An 18,316-nucleotide genomic window follows, 5' to 3' on the forward strand; every position below is an offset into this window, starting at 1 on the left:
GGTATATAACTATAATTTTGAAAGCAAGTATGAATTATTGTTTATGAAAACTTGAACTCACTCAGCTCAAGCTGACTTTATGTGTATGTTAGATTGACTTTCAGGTTAAGAAGTGGATGCTACTGCTTGGACCTGCTAGAGACTACTCGGAAGGTTGAAGGCATTTCTAGTCAAGGATTTCAAATAAAACGAATATTTTATTTACAATTTATTTTGGATACATTTACCCGTGTTTTGGGGTTTTCTAATACTTAAACTTTTCCGCTGTTATTTACTCTGAACTGGTTTTAAATAAAATGAATTGTTTGGTTTTAAATTTTTGTGAAATTGTGGATGTGATTACCAACTGTAGGATTCCCGGGATTTGGGGTCTTACAGGATATAAACATATGGATGTATATAGATGTCTAAGTACGAATACTTAGTGTTGATGATGGCCTAACTGTTCGTATCCCGTATTATATTTTAGACTTTTGGAATGTTTTATAATCCCGTTTTTATATTTAAACCCTTGGAATGATTTATTTAAATGTCTATTATTAAAACTTGAACTCACTCAGCTCAAGCTGAATTTGTGTGTATGTTAGTGTGAGTTTCAGGTTTAGAGGATGATGTTTACCGCTTGGACGTGCTCGAGACTACTTGGACGGTTGAAGGCATAACTAGTCGGAGAGTAATACGCAAACTGTTTTCTTTTCATTTATTACTTTAAACATTTAAATTATGGTTTTGGGAACTTGGTTTTAGTACTTGTGATTTTCTGCTGTTTATTACTCTGAAACGATTTTAATAAGATGAAATTGTTTGACTTTAAATTTTTGAGAATTTTTGGATATGATTACCAACTGTAGGATTCCCGGGATTCGGGGTCTTACAATATTGGTGTTAGGAGTTTGCAGTTGATATGGTTGATGGGTCGGGACTTGAGAAACATTAGGTATGTAGTAGGGGGCAGGCATACCTTGAGCTTGGTGTGCATGGATAAGTCGAGGGCAAGCATTGCAAAGATGACTAGGATCCCCACAATTATAACAAGCACGGGTAGTATAGGGTTTAGGAGTAGATGGTGCACGACAAGTATTTGCAAGGTGGCCACAACGGTTCCATTGGGTGCATCGACGGCACAAGGATTGGGTCGGATGATGATAGTCACAAGTAGAGCATAATGGGAAAAGTCGGGTATAGGTTTTCTTGTTAGGAGCATTTCGGGTGGAGGGTGAAGGGTTAGTGTGGTTAGCAGAGTTGAACTTATGTTTGTGACAAGAAGAGTTGTTATTACGCAAAATGGGTTTGGTTTTAGCCTTAGCATCAGTTGAGGATTTGGTTTTGGAGTTTTCAGAGATAGGGTTAGAGTTCATGCGAGGTAGGATTCCATCTTCAACAGGATCATCGGGACGTGAGGCAGCAAGAGCAATAGCTTCCTTGAATTCCTCCAATGGCATACTCGTAGCAATCCCAAGCATAGCAGGAACAATCTCCTTAGTGATCCCAGCAGTCAAACGGTGATCACGAGCAGCCGACGGACGATGTTGATTACATCTATGATTTCATAAGGAAGACATTCTACGAGGACCAATGATGAAAATGTGTAAGATAACAGGTGAGTTGTAAGAATGAGTTGATATGAAATAATGGGGATGCGTATGTATATATATTAGTACTAGTGAAAACTCGAGGACGAGTCAAGAGTTGAAATAATGTGAATAATTTTCTTGAGATATTTTAATTTAATAACTAATGTTTACAAGAATTCAAAAGTAAAATGTTATTGGGTTGGGCTTTCCATGGTAGCTCGAGACCCCAAATAAGATAACGAAACATGTTCAATGAGTTGGCCTCCCATGAGCTTTCCATGGCAATTTGAATGGCCCAATTCAAATAACGTGTTATAAACAATTGAGTTGTTCAGCCCATGAGTGTGTACATGGCATTTAACTGACCCAACTAATTAACGAATTATCAAATCAATGGAGTTGTTCGGACCATGAGCGTTACATGGCATTTAACTGACTTAACTAAATATTGAATCAACGAATCAAATGAGCAGTTGGTGTATCTCGGGAATCACCCAGGACGATACGTTCCAACCAAAAATCAAATTGAAAATGGTTTTAAGAAATGAATAGTTGGAGTGCCCATGGATTTCCTTGGATTTTTCATCCAACTAAGCATTTAAAATGATTTAAAACAAAAATTTGGAAGTATAACCATATAGCCGGTTATGTTTACCACGTAACCGTTTAGCCGATTACGGGTACCACTTGAAGTTATGTGGTTGTACGAGATTTGTCATAATCCCATGCTTCAAGGTGAAAGAGCAAAACCCGGGAATTGTTAAGAAATTTCCCACAATAAAAGACAATCTACTAAAATTAAGAGAATTCAAAAATATTTTGAAAGTTGAGGCATAACCTCGGAATTTGTGTGTGCGTGCAACAAATAAACAAGACAAATACAATTTAAATAATTAATCTAAGCAAGCTGTAAACAATTTATTAAATAGCACATAAGGCAGTTTAGATAAGCACAATAGGGTTCCTAACATATGTCTAGGACAAATTTTAACGACCTATCTTATAACCTTCGGCTCTGATACCAATCTGTCACACCCCAACCTAAGGCGGAAATGCTGGGGAGTGATCTGATTGCTCACATCTCGAAGATACTATCATAAATATGTCACATTAATTATTTTAATTCAAATTTACACACAAAAATCAAATACAACAAAATAATTCAAATGAATAAATACAATCAATTAATTTTAAGTTTGTCTTCAATATAACCTATGGTCTTGACTAAATATCCATAATTCAATCTATGCAACCTGCATATGCGTAGAAAATGGAGTTAGTCAACAACACTTGTTGAGTGAGATGATCACCAATTTTGAAACATTAAATAACAGCATATATATGGATATAGTTTGATAAATGATAAATGATAAATGCGCAAACCAATCTATGTGGTAATAATCAAAATCAAGTATATTCGTGTGCCAATGGATCGTTGCCAAGCGAATTGGGCATTGATTACCATGACTAAATTGTCGATTTACCTTCGCCAAGCGAATCGGGCTCCGGTTACTAAGACGGTCGTATGATCATACTAATGAGAACCCTATACAAAAGGGGATATGTTGGACCTCTTCGAAACGTTATCAAATAAACAATTAAACATGTAGCAATTAGCAAATAGCATTCAACTGATAATTACACAATGATTATGTTTGCGATTTTGTGTATATATAGAATATAAAATATGAGTAAGTACGCATATGTCCCCAAAACATTTGAAAACAGTGTATAAAAAGGGGAATGATCAAACTCACCTGATCGATTAAGCCAAACGAAAATGACAAGAACGATAATCACACTCCTCGATAATTACCAAAATGGATCCTAATTAAATGATATGATGAGTGAATTATAGATGGTATAATACATATAATGAATTTAGGATTCGATATGATTTGAGTTACGGTTATGTTTGGGACGTTATGGATTGAACGTTTGATCTCTACGGATTATTGTTATTATTTAATTATAAAATCATTATTTGTCATAAAACTCGGGTTTACGAGTAATTAATTAAATAAATATGAGTTAAGACCCACTATAATATTAAACGTTTAGATATATAATTATTATAAAATTTATATTTTAGAATACTTAACGAATTTCGATGGTAAAAATATAATTAACACCTTTAATGCGTTTTAATATGTTTATTAAAAATAATACGTACATATATACATTTATATATATATATATATAGTTATACATTTATACGAACACGAGCGAATTTATAAAGACGTTTTTACAACGAGAACGTCAATTTTTAGTGTCGGTTTTTAATAAAATAATAATGATGATTTGTTAATAAAGTGTGTATATATATATGTATATAAAGTATATATATATATATATATATATGTATATATATATACATATATACACGAAAGTTGTAATGAAACTATTTGACACGAAACATCAACTTTATGATGTCGGTTTAATAAAAATATTGTTTATTTAATAATCAATATTAATTATAATATATTATATATCATTAAAACAAATTAAAATAATCAATAAAAATAAAAACAACAAAACTGCCAACCTAGGACTCGAACCCTTGACCCTTGGCCGGAATTCGAACACACACACACAAGCCACTCGCGCTGGTGTGTCAGTTGTTAATGGAATGAGAACAAAACAATATATATGGACACTAGTTAAAACCCGTTTTGATTATAAACCCTAACCATACAATTGATCAATCCATTCTATGTTTATCCAATTAATGTTAGGGCTTTGGTTAAACGATGTTAGATGAATTCAACCATGTAATCAATTACTTGATTCGATGTTCATACACGGATTAACTTCACGATAACAGGGCCGACAATGGTTGACGATGAACTGGCTCAACGAGATGACGATAATTCAATTAACCATATGGCTTCAGTTGGCGCAGGTATCAGAGGTGTGAGGACGAGATTAATTGAAGTATGATCAACCCTAGATTATATATTCAGTTTTAGGGTATGTCAGTTAACTGAATAAATCAAATTCGTGTTATATGTGATCTCGTTTCCTAATTAAGAGCGTTGGTTAGGCCGAGATTGATAAAAGCAATCATAAACGTGATTCGATTCCAAGTTTAGGATGAAAATTGTGGTTCAAGCAAGATAAACGGGTCACGGATTTGGTATACGGGTTTGGGTTATGGATATGATTAAACGGGTTATAAACATAATATACGGCATTTACAAATCAGTCCCTGGAGATTTGATGTGGGAGCGATAGAGGATTAAAGTTCATGTTTGGGTTAAAAGTGTATGCTTTTCAAAGTTATATATATTAAATAAATCCAATAAATAAACATAATAAATTGTATAGATTTCCTCGATAAACAGGCCATTTTTAGTGACATAATTTCCCGAATATAAAACGAGTCGGGTAAAAGATATCAATTCGTTCTTTGGAAAGCCCGAGTTGTTACAGTCTCCCCTACTTTAGGGAATTTCATCCCAAAATTAAGGAAAACCAAAACATAATCGTCTTAAAAATAATTTAAAATTTTAACGAAAATATCATAACATAGAACTTATATTAACTGAAGCAACGCTTCAAATGACAATCCGATAAGGGAACTTATATATAGGATGTACCAGCGACGTATCCACCATGTCCTTATTATTTCATCATTCGTACCGTTACCCAAGCTACCTTAGGTTCTAAATCATGACACATAATCGTACGTATTGTGATTTCCATGTGAGGACTTGAATAATTATGTATGCATCCATAATTACTATTATCGTCGAATGGTCCGCATAATTCGTTCCATCATGTGAGTTGTAAAACATTTAAAATAAAAGTTGGAAAAGGAAACAATTGTTTTGATAATTCTAAATATAATTTCAAATTAAAATTAATAAATATTTAGTTAAATTAATAAAACCGTGAGATTTCGAAAACCTCTTTTGCTTTTAAAAGTATAATTTTGTGCCTTGAAGTAAATAGATTTGGTGATTTAGGTGTTATTAAGATAATCGAGAATGAGGTAATGAGATAGAGATACAAGATCCTAATAGTTTAATTTTGATAAATGAAACTTTATTCATGAAATAAAATACTTAAATAATTCAAATTGAAATCATCAAATGTCGCGAATAACTAAAGATTCGTTACAATGCAATAATGAGAAGATAAGATAACTTAAGATTGGAAAGCAACAAAAATCTTCAGAGTCCTTGTAACACCCGTTAATTTCGGTTCAAAGATTTAAAGCTTGTAAAGTATGTATGTAAGGCCCCGAAACCCGGGAACCCTACAGTTGGTATTCATCCATAATACTTATAAAATACTTAAACTTGAAAACAGCTCATTTCATTAAAACAACCAATTCAGAGTATAATTCAGCGGAAAACCGTAATTAATAGAATAAGTTCCCAAAACCCGCAGCCTAAAAACCAATTTAAATATATTTGATAAAACTTTTAAAAAGAAATGTTTAATATTTAAATCTTCAATCCAAGTATGCCCTTCCCGCCCAAGTAGCTTCATGCACATCCAAGCGGTAAGGCATCCTTCTCCTAACCTGAAAACTCACACTAACATGAACACAAAGTCAGCTTGAGCTAAGTGAGTTCAAGTTTTAATAAGTAACATCGATAATAATAATCATAATAGCCATTCCAAGGATTTTTAAAATAAAGGGATACATCAGTTAGGCCATTAAATTCAATAAATAATCATCTTCATATGTATACATAAATGTCTTTATAAGTACATCCCTATATATATATATATAACATCCAAGTAATAACATCAGGGTTGAGCAAACGTACAACCCAAACACGTAACATCTCATCAACGTATGCAAACACAAAGTAGGCATACGTAACATCCGTAGTCGATAACGACTACTAACATCGCCATCGCCAAATATTGGCCATACAATAATACATACATACAAACTATAACATCCCAAGGCCTACCATATACAAGCAAGCCTATATAAAATAGTTTAAACGTTTCATCTAGCAAAATCGCTTAGGTATGCATGATAACCCAAAAACTAAAAAAAAATGTTTAAAGGGGAATCATGAACTCACCTAACACAAGATACGTGTTCACCACGAGCTAGAGAATCCCTAAGTAATCCCAAAACTCAAACACCTGTCGGTTTACATTCAAACATTACTAACGACATCGAGATGACTCGTTTATCCTACGAGACGTTCTAACATGGCTTGAGTTACCTAGATACTCCCCCGAGGCCTTACATTCACCCAAACGACCCTTAGATCTCCGGGAATAAAGAATTCCCAATTTACCCCCGGAAGCACTAGGTGACACTAACACGCATGTTTAAGAGTCGTTTAGGCCGTTAACATCCAACTCAGCCCCGTGTGGACCCAATATGATAAAATCACAGCCAACAAGTCCACAACGCTACACGAGTCAAATGGGTCGGTAACTCGCAAGTACAACGCACCAACTATTCAATAAACGCAAATGCGCGTTGTACCGACAAGTTTGAGTAACCGACAACCAATTCAGCCCCTTAACTTATAAAAATGATTTTTCAACAGCCCGCACATAAAACCAAGTTCCCCCAAGCTGAATTGGTCGTTAATCACTTCAAGCCTCGCGTTAAACACATCAAACTACAATTCTAGTCAACCGAACACTAACAATCAAACTACAACTAGTTGACCAAACTAAAGAACACCAATGAACATGATTTTTAAGTATGTTATACTAGACATACCTAGGAAGATTTTGGCGTAAAAACCTCAACAAAATAGTCCCGAAAAGGTTAGAATTGACAGCCACCCGGTAAGCCTACAACACGCAATTTAACGATTAATACGCGTGATTTAAGGGTCAATTAAGGTATAAAAGACTTGAGGAATCGTAGTACTAACCTTTAATTGATGTTTTTCGCTCACACCTTGGCTGGAAAGAAGCAAATCGCAGGAGGGGGGGGGGGGCTTGAGAGCTGCCGATCGGACTAGAGGGGAGGGAGGTAGGGTTAGGTTTATGATATAAAACATTTTTCACATCTAGCCCCTCAAATTAAAAGGAATTAATATTTTGGTGGAAAAGTTAAATGTTTTAACGTACCGGGATGACGAGAATGATTCCGAGAAGTGTCGGTTAAATCCGAGAATTATACATACTTTACAACTTTAAATCTTTAAACCGTAAATTAACGGGCGTTACAAGTCCACCCCCCTTACAGTGGGATTCGTCCCCGGATCCCAATGCGACAGGAACAACTGAGGATAGAGTTTCATCATCTCGTCCTCGGTCTCCCAAGTAGCCTCGGAACCCCTACGGTGCCTCCACTGCACCTTCACCTGCCTAACCACTTTTTTCCTAAAACGCCTTTCCTGACGGTCGAGAATAGCGATAGGTTCTTCAACGTAGTTCAATTTACTATCAAGCTCAATGTCATCAAGAGGCACATGGGCCACCTCATCTGCTAAACATTTCCTCAAATGGGACACGTGAAAAGTAGGATGAATTCCGGCGAGCTCCTTAGGCAATTCCAACCTATACGCTACCTCACCAACACGGGAAAATATACGGAACGGACCAATAAACCTCGGACTAAGCTTCCCCCTCTTACGAAAACGAATAATACCCTTCTAAGGAGAAACTTTCAACATAACCCGATCCCCAGCTTCAAACACAACAGGCCTTTGCCTTTTATCTGCATAAGACTTCTGACGATCCTGAGCGGCCTTCATACAAGCCTTAATCTTATCGAGCTTCTCAGTTGTTGCCTCAACCACCTCCAAACTACCCAACTGTTTCTGATCAATGGAACCCCAGCAGACCGGAGTCCTACACCTCCTACCATACAACATCTCAAACGGTGGCATCCCAATCGTGGCGTGATAACTGTTATTATAAGAGAACTCGACTAACGGTAAGTGACGATCCCAAGATAACACAAGCCCGCAACATATCCTCAAGAGTCTGAATGGTCCTCTCGGACTGACCATCTGTCTGCGAGTGATAAGCGGTACTGATGAGGAGTTTGGTACCCATCTCCTCGTGAAACTTCTTCCAAAACCTGGAGGTAAAAAACGTATCCCTATCCCAAACAATAGATATTGGCACCCCGTGCCAAGAAACGATCTCACGAATAAACACATCGGCCAGCTGCTCATAATTAAAAGTCTCTCGAATCGGCAAGGAATGAGCGCTCTTGGTTAGTCTATCAACGATTACCCAAATGGTGACATAATTACCCCTAGGAGTACGAGGTAGTTTAGTCACAAAATCCATCGTAAGATGCTCCCACTTCTACTCAGGTATTTCAAAAGGTTGAAGTTTCCCGAAAGGCTTCGGGTGCTTAGCCTTAACTTGTAGACACGTCAAAAACTTACTCACCTACTGAGCCACCTCAAACTTCATCGCAGGCCACCAATAATTCTTCCTCAGGTCTTGGTACATCTTGGTCGTGCCCGGATGAATGGAATAGCGCGACTTGTGTGCTTCATCCAAAATTTTACCTCTGAATCCCCCATACCTTGGTACCCATAAACGCCCATCCTTATACTTCACCCCATCACCGACGTCTTCCAACAATTTTTCTTGACCCCAAATACGCTCTTATGATCGGTATAGATAACTCAAGGAACGACGTCTTCCAACCATCGATGTTCGAGTCCAAGCATTCGGGGATGCTCGGATCCCTCGAACCATGGCTCTGATACCAACTTCTAAGGCCCTGAACCCCGGGAACCATACAGTTGGTATTCATCCATAATACTTATAAATACTTAAAGTTGAAAATAGTTCATTTCATTAAAACAACCAATTCAGAGTATAATTCAGCGGAAAGCCATAATTAATAGAATAAGTTCCCAAAACCAAGAATAATGCCCAAAAACCAATTTAAATATATTTGATAAAACTTTTTAAATGAAATGTTTAATATTTAAATCTTCCATCCAAGTAGCTTCATGCACGTCCAAGCGGTAAGGCATCCTTCTCTTAACCTGAAAACTCACACTAACATGCACACAAAGTCAGCTTGAGCTGAATGAGTTCAAGTTTTAATAAATAACATCGATAATAATAATCATAATAGCCATTCGAAGAATTTTTAAAATAAAGGGATACATCAGTTAGGTCATCATCATCAATAAATAATCATCTTCATATGTATATATAAACATCTTTATAAGTACATCCCTATATATATATATATTATATATAACATCAGGGTCGAGCAAACGTACAACCCAAACACGTAACATCTCATCAACGTATGCAAACACAAAGTAGGCATACGTAACATACGTAGTCGATAACGACTACTAACATCGCCAAATATTGGCCATACAATAGTACATACATACATACTATAACATCCCAAGGCCCACCATATACAAGCAAGCCTATATAAAATAGTTTAAACGTTTCATCAAGCAAAATCGCTTAGGTGTGCATGCTAGCCCAAAAACTAAAAAAAAATAAAGTTAAAAGGGGCATCATGAACTCACCTGACACAAGACACGTGTTCACCACGAGCTAGAGAATACCTAAGTAATCCCAAAACTCAAACACCTGTCGGTTTACATTCAAACATTACTAACGACATCGAGATGACTCGTTTAACCAATGAGACGTTCTAACATGGCTCGAGTTACCTAAAGTCTCGACCTCATCAAAATCAATCACAACAGCCCCCGAGGCCTTACATTAACCCAAACGACCCTTAGATACTCCCGGGAATAAAGAATTCCCAATTTAGCCCCGGAAGCACTAGGTGACATTAACACGCGTGTTTAAGAGTCGTTTAGGTCGTTAACAACCAAGTCAGCCCCGTGTGGACCCAATATGATAAAATCACAGCCAACAAGTCCACACGAAGCTACACGAGTCAAATGGGTTGGTAACTCACAAGTACAACGCACCAACTATTCAATAAACGCAATTGCGCGTTGTACCGACCCGTTTGAGTAACCGACAACCAATTCAGTCCTTTAACTTATAAAAATGATTTTTCAACAGCCCGTACATCAAACCAAGTTCCCCCAAGTTGAATTGGTCGTTAATCACTTCAAGCCTCGCGTTAAACGCATCAAACTACAATTCTAGTCAACCGAACACTAACAATCAAACTATAACTAGTTGACCAAACTAACGAACACCAATGAAAATAATTTCTTAGTATGTTATACTAGACATACCTAGGAAGATTTTGGTGCAAAAACCTCAACCAAAACAGTCCTGAAAAGGTTAGAATTAACAGCCACCCGGTAAGCCGACAACACGCAATTTAACGATTAATACGCGTGATATAAGGGTCAATTAAAGTGTAAAAGACTTGGGGAATCGTAGTACTAACCTTTAATTGATGTTTTTCGCTCACACCTTGGCTAGAAAGAAGAAAATCGCAGGGGGGGGGGGGGGGCTTGAGAGCTGCCGATCGGACTAGAGGGGAGGGAGGTAGGGTTAGGTTTATGATATAAAACATTTTGCACATCTAGCCCCTCAAATTAAAAGGAATTAATCTTTTGGTGGAAAATTTAAATGTTTTAACATACCGGGATGACGAGAATGATTCCGAGAAGTGTCAGTTAAATCCCGAGAATTAAACATACTTTACAACTTTAAATCTTTAAACCGTAAATTAACGGGCGTTATAATGTATAATTCTCGGGATTTAACCGACGTTTCTCGGAAGCCTTTACGTCATCCCAGTACGTTAAATCCTTAAATTTATTTCAAGTTGCCTTATCATTCAATTTGGAGGGGCTAGGATGAAAATATTTTATATTATAATACAAAACACAAAACCCTAACTCCCCCCTCACCTCTTTGTCCGATCGGCAGCTTCCAGACCCCCCCTTGCGATTTTCTTCTGTTCAGCCACGGTTAGGCCATAAAACTTCAATTCGAGGTTAGTTTTACGATTCCCCAAGCGTTTTACTCCTTAATTGGTCATTATAACTCGTTTATTGATCGATAAATGGCTTGTTTTAGGCAAACCGGGTGGCTGTTCAATTGAGCATTTCCGGGACTGTTTTGAGTGAGGTTTTTGCACCAAAATCCTCCTAGAAATGTGTAGTATATCATACTTAAAAATCATGTTCATTGGTGTTCGTTAGTTGTAGTTTGATTGTTAGTGTTCGGTTGACTAGAATTGTAGTTTGATGCGTTTAACGCGAGGGTTGAAGTGATAAACGACCAATTCAGCTCGGGGGAACTTGGTTTGATGTACGGGCTGTTGAAAAATCATTTTAATAAGTTATGGGGCTGAATTGGTTGTCGGTTGCTCAAAAGGGTCGGTACAACGCGCAATTGCGTTTATTGAAAAGTTGGTGTGTTGTACTTGCGAGTTACCGACCCATTTGACTCATGTAGCGTTGTGTGGACTTGTTGGCTGTGATTTTATCATGTTGGGTCCACACAGGGCTGAGTTGGATGTTAACAGCCTAAACGACTCTTAAACACACGTATTAGTGTCACCTAGTGCTTCTGGGGGTAAATTGGGAATTCTTTATTCCCGGGAGTATCTAAGGGTCGTTTGGGTGAATGTAAGGCCTCGGGGGCTGTTGTGATTAAGTTTGATGAGGTCGAGACTTTAGGTAACTCGAGCCATGTTAAAACGTCTCGTAGGATAAACGAGTCATCTCGATGTCGTTAGTAATGTCTGAATGTAAACTGATAGGTGTTTGAGTTTTAGGATTACATAGGGATCATCTGGCTCGTGGAGAATACGTGTCTTGTGTCAGGTGAGTTCATGATGCCCCTTCTAACTCTTTTTAAGTTTTTGGGTTAGCATGCACATCAAACCGATTTTGCTTGATGAAACGTTTAAACTATTTTATATAGGCTTGCTTGTATATGGTAGGCCTTGGGATGTATAATATGTATGTATATATTATTGTATGGCCAATATTTGGCGATGTTAGTAGTCTTTATCGACTACGGATGTTACTTATGCCTACTTTGTGTTTGCATACGTTGATGAGATGATACGTGTTTGGGTTGTGCGTTTGCTCGACCCTGATATTATTACTTGGATGTTATATGTATGTATGTACATATATATAAGGATGATTATTTATTGAAGATGATGGCCTAACTGATGTATCCCTGTTATAGTTTAAAACTTTTGGAATAACTGTTACGATTATTAATTATTGATGTTATTTACTAAAACTTGAACTCAGTCAGTTCAAGCTGACTTTGTGTGTATGTTAGTGTGAGTTTCAGGTTAGGAGGTGGATGCATTACCGCTTGGACGTGCACGAAGCTACTTGGACGGTGGAGGGCATGCCTGGTCAGATGTTTGAATAATAATAAACATTTTCTTTTTAATATTTATTTAAATTGGTTTTGGGCACAATTCCTGGGTTTCGGGAACTTGTTTTATCAATTATGGTTTTCCGCTGAATTATACTCTGAGATGTTTATTTTAATGTAATGAACTGTTTTCAAGTTTACGTATTTTTACAAGTATTTTGTATAAATACAAATTGTAGGGTTCCCGAGGTTCGGGGCCTTACAAGTTGGTATCAGAGCCATGGTTCGAGTGATCCGAGCATCCCTGAATGCTTGGACTCGAACTGTAAGAAAAGAGATCAGTATGCCCACCGCGAGTAGCTGCACGCCAAGAGGTAACTATAAATTATTTAGTCATTCCTTTGAATTTAAAAGTTTCCAGTATGTGATTAATGTTTAAGTGTTAGATAGAAGGCTAATGTGGTTAAGGGCAGGGGGTGATTAGGACGGGCAGGAAAAGGAAACGACTAATTACAATTGATCAATGTCATTAGCAGTTTACCCTTACCTTACATGTTCTTACTACCACTAATACTTGACCGTGTTAAAATTCTGTCTTTTTAGGGATAAGTCATGGTTAATACTCGAGCAGCTAAGAGAGGCCGTCCTAGTGTACGTGGTCGTAAGCCACGTGCCGAAACTGAGAATGAGATTCCTACTTCCTAGCAGGAAGCCCCGATTCATGAGGAGGGGGATAACCCCGCCTTAGATCCTACTATGCGCGTGGCAATCGCGGATGAGGTTTACCAGGTGCTTCATAGCGCCATTCCCGAGATAGTTGCTGAGGCCGTTAGGGCCATGGAGGAGTCACTGGTTGGTAAGAGTTCGGATAAGGGAAGGAAGAGTAAGGAGGTGCAGCTCCAAGGATGCGTTGGCAGCACATCAGTGGGTGAGAGAGATGGAGGCCGTTCTGAGGGTTAGTAAATGTAAGGGGGATGACATGGTAACATATGCTACTGCCTCTTTTTGTTCTGAGGCACTGTGTTGGTGGGATAATCTGGTTCAGGCTATGGGTGATCGTTCAATTAGGAGGATGACGTGGGATGAGTTAAAGAAATTGGTTCTGGATCAGTTTTGTCCTCCACACGAATTGGATAAGATTGAGCAGGATTTCTTGACCTTGGAGGCTGGCAGTATGACGCATTGGGAGTATACCACAAAGTTTAACAAGATGGCTCGTTTATGTCCCGATTTGGTTACTCCCAAAGCCAAGAGGATTAAAAAGTATGTGAAGGGCTTCTGGCAGATATTCGTAGGGGTGTGGTGACCACCGACATGAACTCTTTTCACTCGGTGGTTACCCTAGCAGGTACATTGTATGATCAGAGGGAGAAGTTACCGTCGACCGAGACTAGGAAGACATGGAACTCAAATTCGTATGGTAAGCGGCCCTGGGGAAACAATTTTAATTCGTTTGAGAAAAGGGTAAAGACTGAGACTTATGAATTTAAGAGGGATGCGGCATTCGGTAATTGCAAGAAGTGCGGGAAACCGCAAAAGGGGGAATGTAAGAGTGGGTCTGGCTCCTGTTTTCGTTGTGATAAAGTTGGACACCCCCATTTCGAGTGTTTGACGTTGACTTGTTTCCGCTGTAAGGGTGCCGGTCACTTGGCATCAAACTGTCCTACCAGTAAGGCTGAGGGGGGGGGGGGGTCCGGTCAGGGGACTTCCTCGAGGGGGAAGATGGAAGAGAAGCTGAAGGCCAGGGCAAGGGCCTTCAACATCTCCAAGAGGGAGGCGAAGGATGATGCGGATGTTGTTTCAGGTACTTTTCCTTATTTAGCTTTTATTCCACCGTTATAATTTCTTATTCCTTTAGAATCATATGTGATGATCATGTAGCTAAGCAGTAGTATAATGTTATCCCAGGTTCCTTTTTACTTGATGAATTACAAGCGTCAGCCTTATTTGATTCGGTCGCCAGTAGAAGTTTTGTGTCTACCGCTTTCTGTTCTTCGTTGAATAAATCACTCGAGCGCGTAGTCGATGTGTTTGAGGTTGAGGTCGCCGTAGGAAAATCCGTTTCTGTGTCTAGGGCTATTCAGGGTTGTTCCATCAAGTTGTCTGGGTATAGATTTCAGGTGCGGTTGTATTTGATGCCACTTGGTTGTTTCGATGTGGTGCTCGGGATGGATTGGCTTGTGAGTGTTGACGCTCAGATCATTTGTGGTCAGAAACTTGTTCGTTTGAGGGCCCCGGATGGGACCCAAATTACGGTCTTCGGTGACCGGAATGGTGCGACGCCACATATCATATCCATGCTTAAGGCAGGAAGGTTGATGCAGCGGGGTTGCGGGAGGTATCTAGCGTATGCTATAAATATGAAAACCGAGGTGGCTACCGTCGGTGATGTTCCTATCGTTCGGGATTTCCCGGATGTATTTCAAGATGATTTGTCAGACGTGCCGCCAGACCGCGATGTCGAGTTCCAGATAGACCTTGTGCCGGGTGCAAAACCCGTTGCTCGAGCCCCTTACCGTCTAGCGCCGAATGAAACGAAGGAAGTTATGGCTCATTTGGAAGATTTGCTCGAAAAGGGCTTCATTCGACTAAGCATCTCACCTTGGGGTGCCCCGGTCCTGTTCGTTAAGAAGAAGGACGGTAGCATGCGGATGTGCATCGACTACCTTGAATTTAATAAACTCACTGTTAAAAATCGGTACCCTCTCCTAAGGATCGACGACTTGTTTGATCAGCTCCAAGGAGCTAGTTGGTTCTCGAAGATCGACCTTAGGTCCGGGTATTATCAGTTGAAGATTCGGGAGGAAGATATCCCTAAGACCGCCTTTCGCATTCGTTATGGGCATTATGAATTCCTCGTGATGTCTTTCGGTTTAACCCACGCACAGGCTACGTTCATGGATCTTATGAACCGGGTGTGTAGGCCGATGCTCGATCGTTCGGTTATTGTGTTCATCGACGACATTCTTGTGTATTCCAAAAGAGAATCCGATCACGCCCGTCATCTCACGGAAGTTTTGGAAGCTCTGCGAAAGAACAAGTTGTAAGCGAAATTTTCTAAGTTTCCTTTTGGTTACGCGAGGTTAAGTTCTTGGGTCATGTTATTAACCCAAGTGGTATTTTGGTTGACCCTGCAAAGATGGAAGCCGTAAATGAATGGGAATCTCCTAAGTCCCCGACCGAAATTCGTAGTTTTCTGGGCTTAGCGGGGTATTACCGCGGCTTCATTCCCGATTTTTTGAAAATCGCTTCGTCATTGACCAGGTTGACAAAGAAGAGTGTTAAGATTGTTTGGGGTTCTGAGCAGGAGGAGGCTTTCCCGAGTTGAAGAACAGGTTGACGCATGCCACGATTTTAGCTTTACCCGATGGCACCGATGATTTAGTGGTTTATTCTGATGCCTCTTACTAGGGGCTTGGGTGTGTTCTGATGCAGCGAGTTCGAGTCTTCGCTTAGGCCTCACGGCAGTTGAAGCCTCATGAGGCGAATTATCCTACTCACGATTTGGAGCTAGCGGCGGTTGTTTTTGCGCTTAAGTTGTGGAGGCATTATTTGTACGGCGTTCCTTGCGTTATCTATATCGATCATAAGAGCTCAAAGTATTTCTTTGAACAAAAGGAACTAAATATGCGACAACGTCGATGGTTGGAGTTGATTAAAGATTATGATCTGGAGATTATGTACCATCACGGTAAGGCTAACGTGGTAGCCGACACGTTGAGACGGAAGGAGAGGCCGAAACCCATTCGTGTAAAATCTTATCAGCTTATTCTTAAACCCGATATTTTGTAACAGATAGCTAACGTTCAGAACGAAGCTTTGCAGGTGGAATGGATTATGTCAGAGCGTATTTGGGGTCAAGAAAAATTGTTGGAAGACGTTGGTGATGGGGTGAAGTATAAGGATGGGCGTTTATGGGTACCGAGGTATGGGGGATTCAGAGGTAAAATTTTGGATGAGGCACACAAGTCGCGCTATTTCATTCACCTGGACGCGACCAAGATGTACCAAGACGTGAAGAAGAATTATTGGTGGCCTGCGATGAAGTTTGAGGTGGCTCAGTACGTGAGTAAGTGTTTGACGTGTCTGCAAGTTAAGGCCGAGCACCAGAAGCCGTTCGGGAAACTTCAACCTCTGGAAATACCTGAGTGGAAGTGGGAGCATCTTACGATGGATTTTGTGACTAAACTACCTCGTACTCCTAGGGGTAATTATGACACCATTTAGGTAATCGTTGATAGACTGACCAAGAGCGCTCATTTCTTGCTGATTCGGGAGAATTTTAATTCTGAGCAGCTGGCCGATGTGTTTATTCGTGAGATCGTTTCTAGTCACGGGGTGCCGGTATCTATTATTTCGGATAGGAATACGCGTTTTACCTCCAGGTTTTGGAAGTAGTTTCACGAGGAGATGGGTACCAAACTCCTCATCAGTACCGCTTATCACTCAGACGGATGGTCAGTCCAAGAGTACCATTCAGATTCTTGAGGATATGTTGCGGGCTTGTGTTATCGATTTTGGTGGTAGTTGGGATCGTCACTTACCATTGGTAGAGTTCTCGTACAAGAACAGTTATCATGCCACGATTGAGATGCCACCGTTTGAGATGTTGTATGGTAGGAGGTGTAGGACTCCAGTCTGTTGGGGTTCCATTCGTCAGAAACAGTTGGGTAGTTTTGAGGTGGTTGAGGCTACAACTGAGAAGCTCGATAACATTAAGGCTTTTATGAAGGCCGCTCAGGATCGTCAGAAGTCTTATGCAGATAAAAGGCGAAGGCCTATTGTGTTTGAGGCTGGGGATCGGGTTATGTTGAAAGTTTCTCCTTGGAAGGGTATTATCCGTTTTCGTAAGAGGGGGAAGCTTAGTCCGAGGTTTATTGGTCTGTTCCGTATATTGGCTCGTGTTGGTGAGGTAGTGTATAGACTGGAATTTCCCGAAGAGCTCGCGGGGATTCATCCTACTTTCCACATATCCCATTTGAGGAAATTTTTAGCAGATGAGGAGGCCCGTGTGCCTCTTGATGATATTGAACTTGATAGTAAATTGAACTACGTTGAAGAACCGGTTGCTATAATTGATCGTCAGGAAAGGCGTTTGAGGAATAAGGTGGTTAGGCAGGTGAAGGTGCAGTGGAGGCACCGTAGGGGCTCCGAGGCTACTTGGGAGTCCGAAGACGAGATGATGAATCTCTATCCGCAGTTGTTCCTGTCGCATCGGGATTCGGGGACGAATCCCATTGTAAGGGGGGTGGACTTGTAACACCCGTTAATTTCGGTTCAAATATTTAAAGCTTTTAAAGTATGTATAATTCTCCAGATTTAACCGACGTTTACCGAAAGCCTTTACGTCATCCCGGTACGTTAAATCCTTAACTTTATTTCAAGTTGCCTTATCATTCAATTTGGAGGGGCTAGGATGAAAATATTTGATATTATAATACAAAACACAAAACCCTAACTCCCCCCTCACCTCTTTGTCTGATCGGCAGCCTCCAGCCCCCCCCCCCCCTTGCGATTTTCTACTGTGCAGC

This window comes from Bidens hawaiensis, unplaced genomic scaffold, assembly GCF_021521415.1.
Source record: "Bidens hawaiensis isolate Kalapana, Puna unplaced genomic scaffold, B.hawaiensis_p1.1 tig00028747_1, whole genome shotgun sequence".
Classification (NCBI taxonomy): domain Eukaryota; kingdom Viridiplantae; phylum Streptophyta; class Magnoliopsida; order Asterales; family Asteraceae; genus Bidens; species Bidens hawaiensis.